General features: G+C 40.7%; 1 protein-coding gene across 1 annotated transcript in view; it reads left to right on the top strand.

Moving 5' to 3' along the window:
• The first annotated feature begins 15,518 nt into the window (after positions 1 to 15,518).
• Positions 15,519 to 21,545, top strand: part of LOC117576353 (octopamine receptor beta-2R) — a 47,432-nt gene continuing 41,405 nt past the window's right edge. The window contains exon 1 of the mRNA XM_052007669.1: positions 15,519 to 15,791. The gene's annotated coding sequence lies outside the window, so the exon portion shown is untranslated. The remainder of the gene's footprint in view (positions 15,792 to 21,545) is intronic.

Genomic DNA, 21,545 nt, shown 5'->3' on the forward strand with positions numbered 1-21,545 from the left:
AATAATAATCTTGGATGAACAGATTTTAAAGGTGATTGAAGTCCTATTACAGGACATCCTTTAGCGACAAATATGTGTTATCTGAGCATTACAATGACCATCTTGGGAATTGGACAACAAAAACTTTGCAGATGGATGTTGTCTGTAACCTCTTAAAATATATTAAATTGCAGAACAATTTTCAAGTAAAGTTGCCAGGAGGGATTAATATGAAGCAGTTCTTTTTTTATTTTCTCTCTAATATAAATTCGAAGAAAACTTTAGTAGAAACTTTTGTTTGAAAAGTTGGCATAGCATTCCTCATTAAAGCTGTCCTTTCGGCGTCTTCTTCTGTGTCTGTCTGCTGTATGTGTTTTTTGTTTGGTTTTGTTAAACAAACATTGGCTTCTTTTGTTTGCCCTTAATTGCTGCCTAATTGTTGCTTTGGTATTCATGGCAACGAGTAACTAAACACAATATTTGGGTATATTTCGGCAATGCGGCAACACTTGCAAAATGCAGCACATTTTGAATGTTGATGTCAACTTTTTGTCGGTACACAATAAAAGTTGTTAAGTTTGTGAAGGGCATCGTATAGAGACTAAGAACATGTTCTACATAAGGCGCAAAGTCTCACAAATTGCATCGAAACTTTGCTACATGGCTTTTTGGGCCCAACAAACATGGGAGAGACGCCCGTTAGGAGCACTATTATAACTAGTATATACTATATATGAGGATGGGTATGTATAATCTTTATTGTATTATTTTAATTTAGAAAACTAAGTTGTTGCCAAGTGGAGGCTGCAATCGGGGTTGGAAAACGCTGCCGGGCAGGTCAGGCAAGGTAAGGTAAGCAACCAACCCAGCAGGATGCTTTTACGAAACGGAACAGAACGGAAAGTTGAAAGGAACTTCCTCCAGCGACTCTCATTGCTCTTCCGAGATTGTGTAGTTTGTATTCAATCAAAAGTTTCAATTTTGTTGTAGCCGTTCATAAAGCGTTGTTGTACCACCCTCCCACCTACCGCCTCCCTTCACTTACCACCCCATTTCAACCCATCCTCAGCAAACTTCTTGGGGTCGTGGCATCAGTTTGTCAAACTATGCGTAGCATAGCTTTAATGACGTTCTTTTTTTGGCCCGAAGGTTGCTCTGTTCTCCTGTCCAGTCCAATTTTTCGCTTGAGTCGCACTTTAATTTGGAAACTATGCGACTTGTTCAATGTTTCGTTTCGTTTTTCGCTCTTATTTGTCTTGTTTACTTCTCGCTTTTGCGGCGTGTGTGTGTGTGTGTATCTGTGTGCCGCAAATGTAGCAAAGAATTTAATTTGTTTTGAATGTTGACTGGGCAAGTGCACGAGATGTTGCTGTTTCTGTTTCGGTTTCTGTGTTTGCAATGCACTTGCGGAATGGAAAACAAAATAAAGTAAAATACTTAAGCGTGGCGAAAAATTGAAATTAAATTCGAATTAAATAAACAATTTAAGGCAATAAACTGGTCGAGCACTTGGCGGGCAACGCATAAAATCAATTGAATTAAATGAAATTGTGAAACGTTCGAGAATGCTATAATTCAATGTGAACGATTTCAAAATACCCTTTAAAATTTGGAATATCTTTTTTCCTAACTTTGGTATTTGACTTTTTTTGAAATTAATTTCAAATATAATTATATATTATTCTATATATTTTATATTTTTATCTTAACTATCCTATTTTCTTTATTTACTTTTTACCTTAAATTGAATATTAATAATATTATTTCCCATATTTAATATTTTTACCTAAACGATCTGTTTGCACTATTTTGATGCACCTAATTTAATTATTATATTAATGTCGACTGCTCATTTTGAACATTAAAATCTTGGTAAAATATTTCACTTTGCAAACAGTAATATTTCAAATAAGTAGTCCATATAATAGTTCATCTACAGGGTATACTCGTATATGTAGGTATAACAACGTGGCTCTGTATAAAACAAAAAAGTGTTGCAGCTGGACAGATCTCTGTCGAAGCAATTGACAGCGAATAAATGTGTACATCATGCGTGTGGTGTTGAAATGAAGAGACTATACATAAATCACTTCTTTAATCAACGGTCAGGCTGCAAAATAAAGTCAAAATGTAAAATATACAAAGCCTTTGCCGGCAGTTAATGATTGTTGGCCCATTAAAATTTGTATGAGACACGTGTCCAAAATGACAGACTCAAGTTGCGAATTGGGAATAACATAATTAAAAATAAAGAATTAAAATTTATTAATTAAGCAGATTTCCAACTCAAACAGCTCAAGCTCGAGTGTAGTTAAAAATGTCTGCTAATTATTTCTAATAAGCTTGCTCAATGGCAGTTCTCTTGCGGTTCTCTGTTGTATGTTGTCTGCAGTGAAAACATTGGATGTGTTTTGTGGCTTGATTCTAATGCTTTTGGCCCTTGTGGAATGCTTCTAATTAACTGGGCAAACAATGGAAATTGTAAATGGTATGATGAAATTGCATTTTGTTGCCTGTGGCCTGCTGCAGTTCAAAGCCAGCCAAATGCAAACTAAGAAATATGACCTATGGCAGCTGGATGCTGGATGCGAGCAAAACGCTTCCCAATTGCCATTCATACTTAATGAGCTGGTATGAGCCCTTGCACACGAACTGAAACAGGTAACATTAGCTGGCATTATAAACATATAAACACACAGAAGTCTCCTCTATGTGTGTGGGTGTGTGTGCTGAATAAAGCTTATGTGTGTGCAACAGGAGTAGCTATAGCTAGAGCAGAGCTAGAGCCATGGCAACAGCAACAGCAACATCAACAGCCACCTGGTGGCATGCACCCAAAATGTTATATAGCTCTATTAGTCGAACGCGGAAAGGAAAAGCCTCATTTAGGTTGTTGCATTTGTTATTGTTGTTGTTGTTGCTCGTATGGTGTAAAGTGAAATCAGGTAGATGGTTGCGTGGTACCACGGGGCGGATGAGCGACGATGTGCAGAACAATTGAGTAGTTGCCACCCTTTAAGTAGCTGTTAAACAACTCGTGCAACATCCCAAGCTGCTGCTGCTGCTTGTGCTTCTGCTGCTTAGCGACAATTGCAGCAACAATTAAACTTAATTGCAGCTAAGCACTTTTACTCTTCCTCTTCTTCCCTCCCCCGGTTGCATTCGTTGGTGCCGTGTGTCCACATTGTCTGCCGCCTTCTTCTGTCTGCGACTTGCACGCGCGAGCTCATTAAATTTAATGTGCATACTTCAAGTGCAATTAATTTTGCCGCAGCCCCCCAAAAATATGCAATAAAAATAGTTGCCAGCGCGAGAATGAATAGCTAGTCAGTCAGTCAGTCAGTCAGTCAGTCGGTTGGTTCGCTGGTTGCTTGCTTGGTTGAACAGTCGACTATTGCTGTTTTTATGCTGGCAACTTTAAGAGCACTCCTTCTGTCATGTCGGCTGGCTGCTAAGTACGCGACTTGCTCCTACTGTTCATGCATATTTATTGCTTCCTCCCATACTCTAACAGCGGGTATGCGTCGCTTGCCATAAGCCCTGAGCCATAAATTATTTGGCTAACTCGGCAACGCTTCAAGGGTGCGCTTTAGCTTTTAGAAGACAACTTAAAGTAGTCTTTAGTAAATAGTTAATCGTTTACATAATGTGACCAAGACTTGCAGTTAGAGTATGTGGAAATCGTTGTGCAATGCACTTGTTTTTCTTACTTTCTTTGCTGTTTTACGTCTTGCAGTTTCCGTTGCTTTGCCCGCCGGCTGCTTATTGAAAATAACTTTGCTCAGCACAACTTTTTGGCCTGTTGCGGCCGCAGGGCAAATGTTAAAATAAAAATAAACGTGCAAGAAAAAATACGAACACTTCGCCAACGCGTCGCTCGCATGGGGCGTGTGAGTAACCAGTTGGGGATAAACATGCCAGAAAGCACTGAGTGGCAGCAGCAGCAGCAGCAAAAGCAGCAGCAGCATCAAGAGCAGCAACAGCAACCAAGCAACCAACAGCCCCAAGTGCAGTAATTTCGTGCACAAATGCGCATTTTATTACCTGGCACTTAGGTGGAAGCCTGGCTCCTGCGTCGGACAAATGTGTCAGCCTTTCGGGCTGTCAGTGTTTCCTTTTTGGTGCCAGCTAAGTAGAAGCATTTGTTTATTTACACTTTGCTGCCGCAGAGCTTCTGTTGACACAAACTAATACAGATACACCGAAGGATTCGCTCTCTGCCTGAGACGAAACTATTGTCGTTCGTCTCTAGTATGCTTACATCTGACTCTCTGTCTGTCTGTCTCTCTGTCTGTTTGGTTGATTGTTCTGTGCAGTGTGTGATGGGGGAATACGAGAAGGCAAAGAGCGGTGTGCGTGGCTTTGTGTTTGTTCCGGTTCCAATGTTTGCACAGCACTGAGTGGCAGCTACTTTACTGATAGCTGAATAAAATCAACTGATTGCGTGCTGTGGAATGCGAATTGGCATTGCAACAGATTGTGGCAAGCTGCGTGCAAATCAAAATGCAATCATTGACATTCGCATTAAATCAACTGATAAATCAATTTCAATTCGTCCTTCCGAAGAATACTAATAATTATTATTCAGCTGAGAAAATTATTAGCCTTCGCATTATATTCGCATATTAACTTAAGTGTTTCTTTTGGGAATTTTCTTTGTTGTATTCCATCTTTAAACCAAGCTCGAGTCAGTAAGTTTCAAAGTGGCACTTGAAAGTTTTCGGGGCGAACGCGTGAATACAAAAGTAGTAGACCCGAAATCTTATTCTCAAATTGGCATAAAATATGACGAATACGCCGCGTTGGCCTTGAGGTTTTTCTTTAGTAGAGACGCTTGAGCTACCTTTTAACAGTGGGGCGACCTTTTTAAAAATCCATTTCATTTTATTGTACACATTTCGACTGCCATTTTCGCAAATGGTTTGTTTGTTGTTCTGTTTTTGTTTCTTTTCGCTTTCGTTTTCGTTTGCGTTTACGTATTCGCCTCGTTGTTGGTTCGTTGGCTTGGTTAGCTGGGAATATTTCTGCATTATTTGACAGGGATTCAAGCAGAAACTTGGCCTGCAAATAATAAGAGCACATAAATAAGCATGGTATTTGTGCCTCGAGAATATAAATTGCTTTGGCCAAAGCCAGGCAGATTTCCATGCACAGCCAATAATAACTGTAAGAATGCTTTAAGACTGCAAATTGCCAACATTTAAATCTGCGAGCATCTCGATAAAAATACACAAAATATTAGCTCCAAATGAAGTTCATCTCAAAAAGACATATCTAGACTTAACTACACTGCACTCTTTGTTGGTCAGAAGTTTAAGTTGGCAATTGTATAACTCGTTGCTGGAATATAACTAAGAAGAATATGATAAATGCCCAGCATAAACTAAAAATGCAGCACATGTGGCTGCAGCTGACTGATGCTGCTTCCCACTGCTGGCCACAGAGCAGCAAAGGGTGCCTGGCCGGAAGCGGAAGTGAAACCTAAGTACGCCCTGCAACAAGCTCCCAATTGATTTAACACTCTAGTTGCCAGCACTGTCTCGACTTTAACAGCAGCAGTAGCAGCAGGAACAAACGATGAACAATAAACCCTTGCCCTCCCTTGAACATTGTATGAGTGGGCGTGGCTGGGATGACTGTGCAACATGTGTGCCAGCTGGAAATATGCGCAAAAAATTGCAAACTGTCACAGAGCCAGTGAAAAATGCATTAAGCTCCAGCTGCAAGTAGTTAGTTGTGGCCAAAGGTTCAAGTGCTTTAAATACAACTTGTAGTTTTGCGCTTTAAACAGTTATTTTCATTTATTTGCATGGAATTTGTGTGGATTAAAAGAGAGAGAGTCTGTGCCAAAAATTGTTGCAGATTTCCATTTGGAATTTAGTATGCTTAAATAATGTCTACGAATTTCCGAAATTAAATTGAAAATTCGTTTTTAGGGGAACTCGAGTCGTGCTCGCATTTAAATTGAGCTACAACCACAAAAACCTGACCTGACAAAAATGGCAAATCTTAAGCCATTCAACGTTAAATGTAATCAAGACGAATGCAGCAATTTGTGTGTTGGCAACTAAATGCGCCTCGGCTGTCAAATCTAATTTTGCTATTTATCATTTGGTTAACTTTGTTGCTTGGCTGTGGTTTTGTGCCTTTGGGCCAACTTAATTTTTAATGAGTCAATTTGAATTTGACAAGGCAGCACAGGCTCAAGCTAAAGCTAAAGCAAAAGCAAAAGCAAAAGCAATGAAAGCAATGAAAGCAAAAGAAGCATGCCTCCTTCTCGTGGCTGCCTGCCACGCCCACAATGAGTCTCACTTTGTCATTTGGTGTAGTAATGGCCGTTGACAAATTAGCGAAACATCCGCAAAATCCATCAGGCAAATGTCGAGAACGCGACGTCTCAAAAGCAGGCGACATCTAATTTCGATAATGAAATTCGGAAGTGGCTTATAATTTTCATTATTTGCCACAACCAACAACACATAGAACGCTCGCTACTCGCTGTTGATGATAACGTGCAACAGCGAAGAAGAAGACAAACAAAATGAAAACTCATAGAACGTAATTGCCGTTAGCTATGATTAGAGTCTTTTGCGTGACTTGGCCAAAATCGGAATGGTAGGCCATTTGAAATGTTCATTGGTTGCGACTCGCAAATTGTTATTGAAATTTGTTTGCCACTGCGCCGTCGGCCAGACTCATTAGCGTTCCTTCTCCCTTCTCCCTTCTCCCTTCTCCCTTCCCTGTTCACTAATCAACACTGCCATTGCCAGAGTTCCAGATACTGAGCTAGGGAGAGAGTGTGCAAATTTGTTAATAAATTATATGAACTCTGGACATGTACATAAAAACCAAAGACATAAAAAACCGAGTAAGTGCAGAGTGCAGACCAAGTCGAGTCGAGTCGAGTCGAGTCGAGTCGAGAATGTGTCGACAGCCTTTTGTTAATTACAAAGCAAAATTAATTGCGTGTAACTCGGGCGATTAGGAGCATATCAGCATAAGAACATAACGGTTGCCCGGCTGCCCAGCTGGTCCGGTGGCAGCATCTAGCCAGAGTCATCATGGGCACAACACAATAAATGAAATGTTAAACAATGCCTGGGACTACTCATAATGAATAGAAATGTGCTATAAACCACACACACATACACCCACACTCACACACACACACACACTGGAATGTTTAGCATTTTGGACAGACGATAACAAAAAAAACCACTTTGCATTTTACTGGGCCTCGGTTGGGGCATTTGGCTCATTTGCACTTGGAAGTTGGGACATTGGCTGCCCTAACTGCTCTGCTAGCTGTTTACCATTTAATGTAAGCTGTCAGGACCTCAGATCCTGCTCCCTGGTAATCTCATTTTTATGGCCTCAAGCGTTCAAAACGAAACGTGCACACGTGCGTTGTTTGTCAAGAAGGCAACAACAGAACAAAAAAAAAAAAAAAAAAGAAAAAAAAAGAAAAAAAAGGAAGAAGTCAAGAACTGATAGTTGAATTTATTTAAATGGTGTTAACTTCTGGCGAGCAGGTTGTACAGCGTTCGATGACTTGGGTCACTCAGGTTGACAGAGTTGCTGCCCTCTTTATGATTATTGCCTCCCACAAACGCAATGCATGTCTTCATGGAATTGTGCCATCTTGCTTGCATACATCAGTGAATACAAAATAAATAAAGAATCCATGGGTAATCACCGAATCGATTTTGTACAAAGACAGCGGAGAATAATTTCACCAGCAGCCTGAAAGCATGCTATACTTTTTTCTATGAAGTTAATCTGACTGCTTGAAATTGACTTCATAGAAAAAAATATAGTCTGCTTTTAGGCTGCTACTGAAAAATCTTTAAACAGAACTGAGTTGAGATCTATTTCTTAAGATTGCAGACGGGATTTTAATTATGGTAATTCAACGCAGGCTGCATTCATTGTGCAAGTAGTTGAATTGATTTTCAATTGAATGTACACACATAATACTACTTGGAATTAGTTGCGGTATGTTTGTCTTTAGAGGGAGTGGGGTGGGCGGAATTGGTTGTTTGTCTGTTTGAGTTTGAAGCAATTACAGTTGATTACGTTTGCTATTGTTTCATGGTTGAGTACATGCACATTTTTAATTGGGCTAACGATTGCCAAGGCGCGTTGCTTGACTGCACAACACATACAAATAAATGGGTCAAAACTGTTGATAGATAATAGAAATTTATAATTTATGGATTATCGATATGTTATTCCAGGGACAACAATGAACTAACTGCTTGTTATTCAGCTGCAGAATTGCACACACAAGTTGTCACTGCCGCGGGGTAAGTAATAACTCAATTAAACTGCACTTGTCAGTGGCAAAGCAGAACCATATAAAATAACTGCACTGAGAAACAAAACTGCTGGACATCGTATACTATATGCATTTGCCCAGTAGCTGGTGAAATATGAAAGCAACAAGAGAACAAAAAAGGAATACATAAAAACAAAAACCAAACAGAAACTTTGCTTAAAATTGAAACAAATAAACGCACTGAGTGCATGTAAAATAAATTTGCACGCAATTTACTGTGAAAAAAGCGTTGGACAGAGACAGGGTCGAAGAGAGAAAGAGCGAGTGAAGGAGAGAAGGAGATAGAGAAAAAGAGAAATGTACACACGTACAACCGCATATTTGTATATTTGCAAATTTACTTTCTGGATGTGCGTTTTGCCTGGACTCGTCAACGTCAATGTCGAGTTTTTAGTTTTTATTTTGTCATCGTGCCACGCCCATTGCCCACCGCCTGCCGTCCTGCAAAGCCCGCAGCCGACGAGCACAGAAGTCGTAGAGTAAACAAACTTTTGCCTCTAGTGCGCTGCAATAAATTATGTTCACCAACTGCAATCAAAACAAAAACTCTGACTACATTTCGGTTGCCTTTTGTGACTGTATTTGTTTTTGTATTTTCTTATACTATTTTGTTGTTGTTGTTGTTGTTGTTGCGCTTAGAGTGCAGCCCCTGCAATAACAGTATGTGGAAAACATTGTTGCACACACTCGAAACTCAATTCACTTGCGAAACAAACAAAAAGCAAATATAACCTGCTGCTGTCTAGGCATCCTCGCCTCGCTTCGGTTCGGGCGCAGAAACAAAACGCAAACGTTGACGGGCGCACGCGTCGTATGAGTTATGCCTGAGCCAGGCCAAGACACTCGAACTTTTTCAATTAAGCGCTAACATCATAAACAGAAACCGATTTGCACGTTGCCATTGACAAAAGCCATCACAGCCCCGAGGACGCAACCGTAGTAGATCCATTTAATCGCATCGAAACTTTAAACGAGCTTTAAGAACTGCAAAAACTTGCAAAGCTGGCGAAACTATTTTAATGCAAAGAGCATATTATTTTTATTGCAAATTGTTTTAGTTTTTTTTTTTTTTTTGGTGTTTTTGTTTTTTTCGGTTAAGTCCTGCACAATTTATGATGGCCATTAGGGCTGCCAGCATGTTATACAGTTTACAAGCTATTGAAATTGCTCTTAATTGCCAAACGCACGCAGAACAGAATAGAATGGAGCTGAAAAGAGGCAGCGGATGGCCAACAGGGAGTCTGCAGCCAAATAAAAGAATTAATAAGAGAAATTTCTTTCGCCTGACGCCTGATTACATTTGATATTGCCATGGCAGCAACAGCAACAGCAGCCAGAATAACTTGGCGTATATCTGCTTAGAAGCCCCTAGAAACAGAACACAGAGTCATCGGAGTAGAGAATCCTCCTCCTTACTGCCTCTGCGTACCTACAACCAGCACGAAAACATAATTGTGAGCTTTTTATGTAGCGTGGCCTCGTCTACAACATTTTCCATGGCTGTCATTTTGATATTACATAGCTTGTAAGCTGTGCTCGCTCCCCTTGGCAGCTCCGACTCAGTTGAACATTTTTATTTTATTATGCTGCCTGCATAATGCTGCCCCTCAAACGCAAACTCAAACTCAAACTCAAACTCAAACCCAAAAACCCGCACAGAGCGAACGTCCACTCTCATGCCGACGCCCAGTTTTATCTGCTTGCTCATAAAAATAAAGCGCTGCGCATTCTTTCACGCCATTTGCAGTTACTCTGATAAGAGCTAGCCACTTTTTTGTTGTTATTCCTGTTGTTGTTACTTGAGCAGCCATCTGGCTGCGGTGTGAGAGTTCAAAGGTCAAAACGCAAATGCCATTGTTTTGATATGTGGCTGTCAATGCTCCAGCGCCTACCACAAGCTACTCCGCCACGTTCCGCTCTCGATGCGTCATTATCAAGAGCAAATAATAAATCATGACAAGCTCTGCCAAAGGGCAAACAGGAAAATGCGAGCAGCGGGGGGAGGAGGAGTGGGAGGAGGAAAAGGCTGCCACAACACAAGAAGAGATACAATATTCTTCTGCCATTGTTTAGCATTTGAGAGAGTGTCTCTAAGTATGTTTGTCTGTGCTTTGCTTTGCGTCTTCTGCCACAGACATAATTAATCACAATTTGTGTGTGTTTTGCGGCAATTAATAATTTATATGGCATTTCTCTTCAGCTTGGGCTTAAACTTGGAATTTAGTTTCTGTACACAAGTCACGCCGGGAGTTAAAACTTGTCAAGTGGTTAATTATAATGTGTGTAATTAGTTAACCCTCATTAAATGAAATAATAATTATAATAATAAGAGTGACACACGCACACAACACTTTAAACTGTTTAATCGTTATACGATTTGCGACAATTAAACAGCAAACTTAATTAATACTATTACAATTACGATTAACTTTAACTGTGGGGATTGTAGTATATTAAAGCTAGCATCTCTCTTAAAGACACCAATGTATGTGTCATTGATAATTTGTGCTAATTTCTGCTTCCGGTTGGCTGGGAAATTAGCTTTCGATATTTGTGCACTGGCAGTTGGACCACAAATTCAATACTGATTAACGTTGGGGCAAACAGCACAGAGGGAGACACACGGCCTTTGCCATGGCATATTAAATTGGTGTGGCATGCAACGGTAGATGTAGCTGTGTAAGTGATGAGCACACACACAGAGACACACATACTCATACATCGATGTGTGAGTGTGTGGTCGTGGTTGACAGAGTCGGATAGTCGAAGACCTTCCCAGATTACGGGCAATATGAGAAATGTCACATGACACGGCAGCAACGGAAGTGCTTGACAAAGTTTATTAATTAATTTTGTTGATTTTGTCACGTGCTCGTAATTTCGGCAGAATCCGCAAAATCACACACACACACACACACGAGGGAGAAGCAGCAGCAGAAGCAGAAGGACAACAGATAGGACAGAGTTGATGCGTAAGCCAAAACCAAAGCCATGACTAACAGTTGCTGAAAGCCAGCCAGAGATTCTCAGGCAGCCATAAACCAAAACCAAAGCAGAGTTTGAAGTGGGGAGGAGAGAGCTGGAGGGCAGCTGATGCAGCAAGAGCATCCATTAGTCAAATGGCTTACACACAAAATGCTTCGTGTGTTCGTCGTCTCCTTGGCAAAACTCGCTGTCGTTGTCATCGACTCGCTCAGGTGTCCACATTGACCACCCGCAGATATTTGTTGTTGTTGGACGCACAGCATTACGTTATGTTTATGTTTATGTTTATGACGATTATTGTTATTGGTTTTGTTTTGCACAGTTGTTGTTCGCCGCAAAAGTCAATTAAATGCTTTTGTGGCAGCCATTTGCTCATAATTGGATTATGTTTGCTGTATTTGCGCTTATGATGCATGCAGCCAGCGCCAACGCCAACGACAACGACAATCAGCTTATGCCTAAACCTCATTAGCGCTAAAATGTATGCAATGGAAAGTTGCACAGACTGCATAGAAAGCCAAAAGCTGACTGCAAAATTTAAATTTTAATTAAATTTCACAATTACAATTATTCTAATTGGCTCATTTCAAAATCTACATTGTTGTGATTCGATGCATGCATCTATTCAATTCTATTCAAATGCAAAACAGTTTAAAACGCTTCTAGAGAAATATCATTCACATCATTAGCTGTTTTGTTAATGTTTGCAATCAAATAACAATGTGAGTTTCGAACAGTTGTTTTAAATCGCATTATCTTGGCTTACTGTACAGATGCTATTAATGTATCGTCTTTGGCTTTGTTTGCTGTTGCTGACAGCTAATGGTCTGTGGCCATCATTAATGGACATAAGGCGTCGTCTTCTTGGCCACATGTTCAAGATTATTTGGCCATAGATTCGCATTGGTCATCACATCGAGTTCAGTTGTTGCTTTCGAGTTGCAATCGCTTGGGCATTGAACTGTGCAAATGTGTATCCCATACTATAGACTAAATCGGACTATTTTCGTGGGTTCACGTCCTTTCAGCCTTTCAGGCAAACTGTTGCAGGCATGCGCATGAATGCGCCGAGAGTCTTGAGTATTCCTTTGTGAACAATAGAGGAATCGAATCAGCCACATCCACAGGTCACAACAGCAAACAAATATATATCTTAGCTATGAGAAAAACTGCAAGCTATTCAATTTTCTTTGATACAAACATAACGCTGCGTACTTATCATTTAAACAAACTGGAAAATTATGCTGACGCATTTAAATTGCAATAAAAATGGGCGAAAGGGGAGAAATCTATGTGACATCGTGTCTGTGTCTGCGTGCGTATGTGTGTGTGTGTGTAGAGCAATTTATGCTTGTCGTGCAGAATGTCAAACATGTCAATCAAAAGTCATTTGCTAGGCGACCCGCGTACCACAGGGCGTATGAATTGGCTTCGCAGTGTGACGCGCGCTTCGCTTCGCGTTTGTCGACTATTCAAATGCATATATGTATGTATGTAGCACTGGCTGCGACAGCGGCATTGCCTGTGCAACAGAGGCTGTTTTGACTTCAGGGAGTGTGGATGCCAGGACACGTCAATTGCATAGCAATTTCGATGGACGACTCGTTCTCTCATTCTCTATCTATCTCTGTCTGTGATAGGAATCCGCTTTGCGCTGCTGTGCCACAGTTTCCAAGTAGAAACTCTCGAATCTCTCGCATTGTTTCATAAGTTTATTATGGCCGCAAACAAAGCCAGCTAGAGATATTATTCCCACTAGATATTATTCGATTTTATGACTCCTTGAACTTTATGTTTTATGTTCGTCGTCTGTCTCTGCGTTTGCCTAATCGAATCGAGCCCAATTTAAATTTCTTTTTACACAAACGTAGGCGTTTTGCTTTTTTATGTCACTTTTGCAAATATTGACATTTGTTTATATCGAACACAGGCGAACACATCAAAATGTTGTGCTTTGGGGACAACAGACTACTATCTGCAAAAAGCGAGTATAAACAAAATCTGTTTATGTTTGTCAAGCAAACATTGTTGTAAGAGCGAATATTTATGGTGATTGATGGACTTGATTATCTTGACAAAACTTGTTTTACGAGTAGTAATCGTTTGGCTAAATGTTTGAAATCAAAAGACACACAAGTAGCTTTTAGTTTTCCTGTTGGTCTTCGAGTGCAGCAAGAAGTAAGAAGTGCAAAACTCTGCTGAAATAATTGGTTTAAATGTATTGCATTTGTTTAACGAAAATGCATGCTCAATTAATGCATCTTATTACCAAATAATAGAGAAATATTAGTATACAATTAACAGTACTCGAATTTACTTTATTTCACACGAATTTACTTTAAATAATTATTTAAAACTTTGTGTAATCAACACTGATTTAATTACTTTTTGCACGTCACATTCAGCTGTTTATGTTGTTCTAAATTTATTTTCGTTTTGTTACAGACTGAAATGGAGACTTCATGTGTAATAAACGTGGCAATTAATCAACAACTTTTTGGCACTTTAACTGACACACATCTGTCTAGTTATAGCAGACACAATGTTTGTGCATCCTGACACTGACTTTTTAAATGATATACAAATAAACTGGCATTCTGTTTTGGGTAACTGTCAACTGGTAATTGATGCAGTTTACACATTAGAAATTGTAAATAATAAATGTGATTAATTTCCACATGTTGTGGCAAATATTGAAATAAAGAATATGCTTTCGATTTGTTTTGTTTTTTTTTAATTGAATGGAACTTTGTTTACTTGATGTAGAGTAGAGCATGCGTAGTTCTGTTTGCTGAATGAAATCAACCTTTTGGCATTGACTTTAATACGTTTCTTGTTTGATTTGTTTGTGGATGCACGTTGCGTGTGCTGCGGGCGTTTCTTGCCTTGGCTTGGCTTTATTTTAGGGGGTTGGGCGTGTTTTGGGATTTGAAATTTGTGCAAATTGAATTTATTGAAGTCTAATAGTCCCACGTGTAAGCGCTATCGCTTGAGAACGCCCAACATTGCTGACAGCCGTCAATAAAGCGCTGTGTACGAATAATGTATGTGTGTGTGCATATGTGTGTTTGTGGGTGAGTCGTTGACGTTTGATGTCAAAATTGCTTGTTTTAGAATTGCGTGTGTGTATGTGTGTGTGTGTGTGCTTATCAATTTGTACAATGCATGCTGGTTAGTGTGTGTTTATGTGTGTGTGGGGTATTTATAGTCTTCTTAAAGGATTCCGCAACGTACGCTTCAAGGCAATTCCAGCGCCTTGACAGTCGAGACGCAGCCGGTGTTGGATTCGGACTTGGCATCTCCTTCAACATCGAGCCGAACATCGTATTTCGCTGGCACAGACGTCTGGCTGGCTGCCTGGCAGGATTTGTGAGCGACCGTGCGCGTCAAGTGAAGGCAAACATTGCGACACAAAGCTAAAGAGGGTTATTGTGTATTTGTGTGTGAGTGTGTGTGTGTGATTGCGAGTCTGCTTTTTGTTGGTATCTCGGCTGATGTTTTAGCTGTATGCGTGTGTGCGTGGGTGTTGACAGGCGACGCTCACCACACCGAACCCGCAACCACAACACGAAAAACGCTGCCGCCAGCACCGCTGCCAACACAGAGCGCGGACGACTTCATTACGCATAATTTACATTTTGTGGCATTTACGTTGAAATTTTAATTGGAATTTACTTTGCGACTTTTAAATGAGGGAGGCCTGTTTATGTTGTTGTTCAAAGTTCCACCGTTTTGTTGGTTTATTTTGTTTTTTCTTCTTTGCTTTTCCGCCTGTTGACAGGCAAATTTGCCATGTATTTAATGGCTTAGACAGAAGGCTTATAATTTTGCTGATAATATTTGATAAAAAGATGCCATAAAACAACTTTCTCAGACATTGGCGTTTTGCTGCTGCTGTCAGTCGTCAAACGCGTCGTATGCGCAACGTTTAGCTGACAGACAGCAACAGACAGGCGCTAATTAACAGTGCAATGTAAACCGTTTACATCTGTGCATATCGAGCGCTGTTAACGCGTTAACAGAGCTCTGTTGAGTGACTGAGCGCTCGTCGCCGTCGCTTTGAGTGCAACCTGCGCGCCAAGCATGAGCGACTCTCAGCGAAGGCGGCGTCGGCGTCGCTGTCGACGTCAGCGTCGGCATCGACGTCGTCGGCATTCACAGTTTCGTAGTTCGTTCTGTGCACATTCTGAGCGCGACTGAGACTGTCGGGCTTCGTGCGGCGCTCACACAATTTCGGCAATTCATTCGTCTGTTAACCGTCTGTGGCGTTGCCATGTCGTTGTCTCGTTGTCGTTCTAGTCGAACGTTGACGTTCTCATTCGCATTCGTATGTTGAGAGGAAGTGGGCGCGCGACAGCGGCAGCAGCATCAGCATCTGAAGAGCATTATCACAACAGTCAGTTGATAGTCAAAGGGGAAAATATTATTGCATATTGTTGCAGCGTTTGCTTTTGCTCAGCATCATCAGCATCAACGGCAACGGTAAACGGTAAATCGAAATACTCAGAAAGCTGAAAGAAATTGCGATAAATCGAAGCGCGCGCGTGCCATTGCGTATACGCAGCATTGTGTCTGTCGTCTAGAGTGCGAGTAATAATGCCGACGGTCAACGTAGCGCGCGCGTTCCGCTTCCGCCGCTGCAGGGCCATGAAATGCAATTCGCGTCGCGCCAATTCTCAAAATTCAATAAGAAAATGCTAACACACAAATGCAGTGCAACAAAAAATTACAACAAATGAAATGAAATGAAAACAGCCGACGCGACGCAACGCGAAGCGACGTCGAGAGCAGCTGCAGCCGCGAGCAGCCTTCATATGAAATGAAACAACAAACGGGCAAAATACAACAAAAAAATAAGAGAAATAAAATAAAGTACTACGAGTGCTACTACACAGAATTTGTCTGTCATTTGTTGTACTATACACACACACACACACACACGCACACACGATAGAAACAAACACATGCAGCTAGATGTGTATGAAGAATCGTACGAGTAAATGGAAACGCATATGATTGTGGTTTTTATTTGGTTTTGTTTTGTTTGTGTTTTCGCATATTTGCCATTTTAGTTGCCGTATAGTTTTGTATAATAATAAGTTTTCGCCATAAAATGTGTTATAAATTTTGTCGCGTAAATATCAAAAGAAACGGCGCTCGCCGCACGTACGGACGATCCAAATATGCAAACTAATATGCAACAAAATTGCATTAATCGCAATTGTCACCAGTTATTTGCAACGAGTGAGTGCATTGTGCAAAATGCCACACACACACACAAATACACGCACACGCACACACAACAAGCAGCGACAACCGCAACTTGTCATTAACACCAGCTCCAGATAATCCAGATAACATCAACATGGCATCGCATGCAAGCTGAACGAGAGAGTGAGAGGCAGGCAAATCAGCGAATGGTTAGCCGGCCTTAAAACAGTCAAGTCATAAAGCCAAGAAGCCGTGAACGAGGCACTCAGGTCACAGAGCGCTGCTCTGGTCTCTTCGAGTAGTTCTAGTAGTTATAAGCCAAGTCACATTGCTGCGCACACATTTGTAATGCCAAACGCCACGGGCGATGCAATCAAAGTTGCTTCGACTAAACGACAAAGCGGAAGTGTTGATATTGCCGCTGCTCAGCTCAGCCCGGGCGAACGCAATGGAGACGCCACTGGCAGGGGCTGTTGAAATTGTTGTCGCATAACGACTTAAGCTGCTCAGCACGCAGCGTCAGCGATTCCGCCTTGTTCCTCCCCCTCTCATTCTTTGCCTGGGGGGTCACACTTGAAGTCACACACATACACTTGAAGGATACGATACACAGGCTGCGTTGCGTTGCTTTGGTTTAGTTCTCTTTAAAGGTCCTTGCCTCTGTGCGATGCCATGCTTGAAGAGTCTTTACTTTGTTTACTTATGCCGTCTATTTATTTTCTATTTATTCGATTTGCATTTCAATCTGCCAGCGTCTGCGCTCGCAAGCTCTATCTATCTATCTATCGAAACTCTCAAGATTTAACATGCAAATTGTGTGCTGAATCTTTTAGAGTCATGTGTGTGTGTGTGTGTTTTTGTGAGTGTGTGACTTGCACACAATTCCATTAAAGATTTTTCGGCTTTGGCATTTCAAATGGTTTTGTGCCACTCAAATAATTTTTGACTTGACTGTGCCTCAAACTCAGCTTGATGCTTTCATCGATAATATATAATTAAATGGTGAGTAGCAATGCAGCAAATAAATAACATTTTATAACATTAATAGTGATGAGTGATAATCAGCAATATCAACAGTAATTAAAGTTCAACAAGTCATTTTTATTAGATATTAAATCAATGTCATAAATAATTACAAGATTTATTCCATTTCAATATTTTTTTCGTTGGGTATCAAATGTGATAAAACTTTTTCATTTTCCGGGGAACTTTTCTCTATACTCATTTCTACATAATGTAAGAATAATCTAGCGCACATGCATTTGAATATATGTATATTTAATAATGGCTAAATTATCGAGTCAAGTTCTAATCAGTTAAATGACTGTGCATTGCACTTGACTCGCTTTAAACATCATTGAGATACGACAACGAGGTTCCGGGGTTTAAATTACAGTTCAGGGCGTGTATGGGATCTCCATAAAAAAATCAATATGTAATGATGCAAATTAAAATTAATTAAAATCTATGGTATAGCCTGAAGCGCAGAGTTTCAAAATGAGCAGGCTCAATTGTTTTATTTAAAATTTAATGCATAAATAGCGCAGCTGTTATTGCCATAAATTATGAATAGAAACGGAAACGGAAATGCGCACCTCAGCTGTGGCACAAAGTGCCATCTAAATGAGCGTCATTAATGCAATTGGTTTTTCTGGCCAAACAATTTGCATTTTGCACAAAAATGCTCTTCAGCGGTCGCTGGTCGTTGGTGAAATTCTATGGCAAATGCAATTTAAAATAGGGATTACGACCAAACACAGTGTCAAACTAGGCCGCAGAGGCGTGCTCATTAATTATGATACTTTGAGTCGCCGCCCGCGATAATGGGCGGTTGCGATTGGCAGTTGGCCAGGTGTGAGTAGCGTGTATCGGAAATCCAAGTTAAAGCGGAACCTAACCGCAAAGCCCGCCCACGAACGACGCCTCAAGCGAAAGAGCATCGGGAAGGCGGTGGCGACAAGTGTTGAACAACGCTTTAAAATGCACGCAGGGATGCTTGCAAAATTGTCGAGGTAAAAAGAGAGACAGAGAGAGAGAGATGGGAAGAATAGAAAATGGGGACTGGACTGGGGAATGGCAAAGGGAAATGCGTCTGGGGCGTTGTCGGCATTTTCTTGCTCAATCAACATCAATGGGGCAGGAATTTTCAATGTAATTTACGAGTACGTTCTCAAAGCGTCGTCGTCGCCGTCGCCGTAGACATAGAAAGCTTGGTGAGCATGTTTGTGGGCCGTGTCAAAGCCAAGTCATTCGAGTGTGTAGTAAGGCAGAAAATTGTCGAGCGAAACCGCAAGCAGCAGCAGCAGCAGTAGCAGGAGAAATACAAGCCACAGGAAGAAGCAGAAGCAGAAGCATAAACGAACAGCTCGTTCGCTGTTCAACAAATGAAGCAGCGTGAAAATCCTGCGCCAGGCCGAACGCTTTTCCTTCCACTTGATTTCATGGCCCTTGGGCGTTTTATGCGGTGGGAAATTCTCCGACTTTGCACAACTTCAAGATACGCTGGAGCGGCATTAGGAAATGCGCTTGATTAGAAAAGCTGCAAGCGATAAGTGAACCAAACGAAACGAAACCTTAAAAAAAGCGAAGCGCAAAAAATAGAAATCTAATTGAATTTTATATGCCTTTTGTTTCGTTCTGACACCGTCCCTGTCCCTGCCCCTGTCCCAGTCGCGTGTCCATGCCCCTGGCCTTGGACATACTTTGCTGCATGCAGCACGCTTTTTATTTCTCGAATTTTTATTTCACACTCTTTGCATTGCCCACAGCAAAAGTCCGTCCCACGTCCCACGTCCCTTGTCCGATCCTCTTTTTGATGTCCTTGTCTTGTCGGCCTGCGCTGATTTATTGGCCAACGTCAGAGTTGCTCTTTTCGGAGGCCAGCTTGTCTAATGTTTTTAATTGCCTGTCAGCCAGACTGTCCAACTGTTGGTTGGCTGCTCAGCATATCAACAGAGCAATAGAGAAAAAAAAACTAGCAGCTACACACCTCCCATTACCATTGTCCTGTTCCTGTTCCTCTTTTGTTTCTCGTGCACAATGTGTGAAAAATGTGCCAACATTTTTGTTACAGCATTTTCCAAACTTGTCAATGACAATTATGTGATAGACAAAACCGCAGCCATTGTGTGTTGTTGTATATACACACATATATGAATGTATGTGTATATATAACTATAAATATAAGGCTTGTGTTTCGGTGTGTGTGTGTGTATACTTGTTGTGGCGTTGTTTCAGATTACACAGCAGGAAACCACAAAATCGAATTGAAAGACAGTCCCTTCACTGAGTCGAAACTTGTGAAGCACACACACATGCCTAGTAGTATGTGAAAAACAAATCAAATATTTAAAGCTCATTGAAGCGAAAACTTTGACACATGTTGAAGGCGGACGCAGCGGCAGCATTTCAAGTGGATGTCAGGGCCAGGCAGCGGCTGGCATCAGGCGACTCAGCATTTGCTTAGAAAAACTTTCATTGATTTGGCTTATTGAAGTGGCTACAAGACGAGCAAAAAGGCAACAAAAAATGGGGAAAAGAAAAGGAACGGCAAATCCTCCGCTGCAAAAGCAAAAGCATTTGTGCAGATTAAATCGATTAAATCAACTTGTTTTGAGCAATTTCGTGGTTTTCTCTTTTGCTCAACCGAATCTTGTTTCGCATAAAATAAATACGAAATAGTCAAAGCTTTTCCAAACCGCAAAATAAAGTTTTCCCCTTTCAATCTAAAATATTTAAATCGCATACAATTCCATTTGCTAAAATGTTTTCTTAAGTTGAAAATAATTGTGTTAATGGTTAGCTTAGTTTAATAACAAATGTTAGCTTGTCTTAAGTCGCATTTTAATTGGCGCATGCTTTGCACACATCGACAGTTTAATCAATTAATTGCGACAAGCGTGCTGTAATTATTTGTTAATTTATTAAAATTCATTTATCGTTTCCACTTGTACACATACTTTTCCACAATCTTGCGGAATGCAATTGACGAACGAATTAAAATCAATGAAAACAAATGAGAAATAATTACAAAAGCAAAAAGTAAATAATAATTGTAACTGAGTAACTTGTCTTCTTGTGACCTCAAAGCCCTGAAAGCATTACCTGACATCGAGTCAAAGTATATATTTGTGTGCGAGTCTTTATAACCTTGATAATGGATAAACAATTTGAGTAAACTATTTGTCTGCCCTTCAATAAGAATGTGTGTGAGCAATGCCAGGCAGTTAGTTATTCCACAAAACTATTTTGATTGCAATTGTTTGTCTGAGCATTTGGTAAAATGCTCGAATTGTGTTCATAGCCTTTAATGTGTTAATATTGATATTTACACAACTGTATTAATTAATAACAAAGAGTTCGACAGATTTATTGCACACTTCTGTCTGTCGTCACAAATGTAAATGACTTTACAAGCACTAAGCAAATAAACCGCCTCGCAATTGAGTGTGAGTGAGATGTGCGATGCACTAGATACACACACCACAAGTAGTAGTAGATACAGATACGAATGTATCTGTACTGAGATGCCCACACTCAGCAGAGCTGCGGTTGCGTTCGCGTCGCACTACATTCATCCCTTTGTTGTGGTTTGTCTGTCCCAGTTTTGTGGTTGGCATTGAGCGCGAAGCAGATAATAATCAAGTGGAATGAAATGAAATGGCAGTGGCCGTGGCCGGTCCCAATTTGTAGCCCTACTTTAAGACCTCAGTAGTAAGGTGGTAATGTATCCTTCGAACCCTTCGTTGTTTGCTGTTGCTGTTGCTGTTGCCATTGCCAATTGTCCGTTTAAGTCGAGAGCCTGTCGAAGGCAAGTATTGTCTGTTCATTTAACCCTTTTTATGAGCAGCCCCATTCGAAAGTGCAGGCTCGAAACACTCAATGGAAAGATAAACACAGAAGCAGGCAAACGCCCACAAAAAAAAAAAAAAAAAAATGAATGCAAAATAGTTGAAAAAGTATGCAAATGGGAAAAGCTGCCAAGCGGCTAAAAAGTCCTCTGCCGAATCTGTTTTTTTTTTTGTTGGTTTTG

This window comes from Drosophila albomicans, chromosome 2R (genome assembly GCF_009650485.2).
Source record: "Drosophila albomicans strain 15112-1751.03 chromosome 2R, ASM965048v2, whole genome shotgun sequence".
In the NCBI taxonomy this organism is placed as follows: Eukaryota; Metazoa; Arthropoda; class Insecta; order Diptera; family Drosophilidae; genus Drosophila; species Drosophila albomicans.